This window comes from Neomonachus schauinslandi, chromosome 2 (assembly GCF_002201575.2).
Source record: "Neomonachus schauinslandi chromosome 2, ASM220157v2, whole genome shotgun sequence".
Classification (NCBI taxonomy): Eukaryota; Metazoa; Chordata; class Mammalia; order Carnivora; family Phocidae; genus Neomonachus; species Neomonachus schauinslandi.
In genome coordinates this window covers 48,505,543-48,508,952 of record NC_058404.1, presented here as the reverse complement: position 1 = coordinate 48,508,952, position 3,410 = coordinate 48,505,543, and the positions used below count along the sequence as shown (strand labels likewise).

The window sequence follows — 3,410 nt, the reverse complement described above, 5'->3', positions numbered from 1 at the left end:
ATTGGCTTCTGTCACTTATTAATATGTATTTAAGGTCCCTCCACGGCTTTTCATGGTTCACTAGCTCAATTCCTTTCAGTACTGAATAATATTCCATTGTCTGGATATACCACAGTTTATTAATCCATTCACCCACTGAAGGACATCTTAGTTGCATCCAAGTTTTGGCAATTATGAATAATTTATTCATAAACAAATTTAATGTAGTTTTTTTGGCGTATGGACATGTTATTTGTTTGTTTGTTTGTTTTAGAGAGAGAGGGAAGGGGGGGCAGAGGAAGGGGCAGAGGGAGAGGGAGAGGAAGAGAATCTCAAGCAAACTCCTCACTGAGCATGGAGCCTAACACAGGGCTCTATCTCACGACCCTGAGATTATGACCAGAACTGAAACCAAGAGTTGGACACTTAACCAACTGAGCCACCCAGATGCCCCTGTGTGGATATAAGTTTTTAATTCATTTGGGTAAATGCCAAGAAGTGAAATTGCTATATCATGTGGTAAGAGTAAGAGTATGTGGTAAGAGTATGTTTAGTTTTATAAGAAACTGCCAAACTGTCCTCCTAACTGGCTGTACCATTTTGCATTCCTACTATCAATGAATGAGAGTTCTTTTTGCTCCCTATCCACCACAGCATTTAGTGTTGTAAGTGTTTTGATTGTTAGTCATTCAAATACATGTGCAGTGGTATTTTATTATTGTTTTAATTGCAATTCCTTAATGACATATGATGTCAACATCTTTCCAAGTGCTTGTTTTCCATCCATATATCTTTTTTGGTGAGGTGTTTGTTAAGGTCTTTGGCCCATCTTTTATTTTTTGTTTTATTTATTTTATTTTTTTAAGATTTATTTATTTATTTTGGAGAGAGAGAGTCCACACAAGCAGGGGGAGGGGCAAAAGGGGAGGGTGAGAATCTCAACCAGGCTCCAACTCCTCACTGAGCATGGAGCCCAATGCCAGGCTTGATCTCACCACCCTGAGATCATGACCTGAGCAGAAATCAAGAGTTGACTGCTTAACTGACTGAGCCACCCACGTACCCCTGGCCCATTTTTTAATTGGTTGTTGGTATCCTTTATTGTTAAGTTTTAAGAGCTCTTCATAAGGGCACCTGGGTGGCTCAGTCGTTAAGCGTCTGCCTTCGGCTCAGTTCATGATCCCAGGGTCCTGGGATTGAGCCCTGCATCGGCTTCCCTGCTTGGTGGGAAGCCTGCTCCTCCCTCTCCTATGCCCCCTGCTGGTGTTCCGTCTCTTGTTGTGTCTGTCTCTGTCAAATAAATAAATAAAATCTTTTAAAAAAAAGAGCTCTTCATATATTTTGGCTAGCTGTCCTTCATCAAATGTGTCTTTTGGAATTATTTTCTCTCATTCTGTGGTTTGTCTTCTCATTTTCTTGACACTGTCTTTCATAGAGCAGAAATGTTTAATTTTGATGAAATCCAGCTCATCAAGTGTTTCCTTCATGGATCATGTTTTTGGTGTTGTATCTAAAAAATCATTGCCATCCTCAAGGTCATCTAGATTTTCTCCTATATTCTCTCCTAGAAGTTTTATAGTTTTGTGTTTTACATTTATGTCTGTGACTCATCTTGGCTTAACTTTTGTGAAGGGTGAAAGATCTGTATCCAGATCCTTTTTTTTTTTTTTTTTTGCACATGGATGTTCAGTCGTTCTAGCACCATTTGTTGAAGAGACTATCTTTGCTTCATTGTGTTTTGCTCTTTTGTCAAAGATCAGTTGACTATATGTATGTGGGTCTATTTCTGGGCCTTTTATTCTGTTCCATTAACCTATTTGTCTATTATTTTACCAATACCACACTGTCTTGATTATTGTAGCTTTATAGTAAGTCTTGAGGTTGGATAGTGTCAGTCATCGAACTTTGTTCTTCTCCTTCAATATTGTTTTTGCAATTTTGCATCTTCCACCTCTCTATATAAACTTTAGAATCAGTTTGTCAACATCTACAAAATAACTGGCTGAGATTTTAATTGGGATTACACTAAATCTACAGATCAAGTTGTAAAGAACTGACATTTTGATAATATTAGGTCTTCCTATACATGAATATGGAATATCTCTCCATTTATTTAGTTCTTTGATTTCAATCACAGAGTTTCATAGTTTTCCTCATATAAAGTTTGTACATATTTTGTTAGATTTAAACTTAAGTATTTATTTTTGGAGGGGCTAATGTAAATGGTAATGTGTTTTTAATTTTAAATGCCACTTGTTCACTGCTGGTATCTAAGAAAGCAATTGACTTCTGTATATTAACCTTACATTCTGCAAGCTTGCTACAACTCTTATTAGTTCCAGAAATTTTTTGTTGATTATTTTGGACTTTCTACATAGACATCAGGTCATCTGTGAAAAAAAGACAGTTATACATATTCCTTCATGATATTTATTTTATTTCATTTTTTGCATATTGCATTAACAAGAACTTCCAGTACAATATTGAGAGTGTTAAGACATTCTTGTCTTATACATAATCTTAGTGGAAAACTTCAAATTTCTCAACACTGAGTATGATGTTAGCTATAGGGTTTTGTATATATATTATTTTTCTCCAACAGATTTATTACTTTTTGAAAAGAATGGATTTTGAGTAGAAAAAACATGAGGAGAGAGGTATGGAATAGAAAATAAATATAAATGTAAGCTATTTTGCTAACTGTTTTATAATCACAACAAATTCATACAGAGAATGTCCTATACAAAACAACACAATAAAGGTTCAAAGATCAAGGTATTCCCTTAGGCAAGACTGAAGATTTCAGTATTTGAAATTTAGACTGCAGTCCTTGTCTTTGGATGGATCACTGGGTGTGTGACACAGTTCATGGTTTTAATCAGATTTGAACGGAAGAATGGCCACTTGGCCCAGATAGAAGTAGATGAAGTGTTTGGTTTCATGTATCACATAACTACCAAAATTTCTCACCATGATGCAACCCCAGGTGGGATTGTACTCCTTGTCAAACTCCTTTTTAATATGGACGACAATGTCCTTCTCTATGCTATATTTCTCCAATGCCTGAGTTGCACATTTCACCCAGTCCTGCTGCATCTCCTCAACATGTTGGCATTTTTTATCAGGGCCTTTTGGTTGCACATGGTTACCATGGAATAGGGGCTAGTCAATAGCAATGGTCTTGGGGGGTGGGGAGGGGCTGGTGACACTCAGACTCAGCAGGAGCTGCCCTCACTTGGGTCTTTGTTTATATTCTTTAATAAGTTGAGGAACTCCCCCGTATTCCTAGTTGACTGAGATTTTCATCATAAATATTTGTTGAATTTTGTCAAATGTTTTACCTGCATCTGTTGGTATCATCATATAATTTTTCTTTAGCCAGTTAATGGGATGGACTATAATAGTTGATTTTTTAATGTTGGGCCATCCTT

General features: G+C 36.6%; 1 pseudogene; it reads right to left on the bottom strand.

The window, feature by feature from the left end:
• Positions 1-2,853: 2,853 nt before the first annotated feature.
• Positions 2,854-3,122, bottom strand: LOC110588434 (annotated as a pseudogene).
• Between the last annotated feature and the right edge of the window lie 288 nt (positions 3,123-3,410).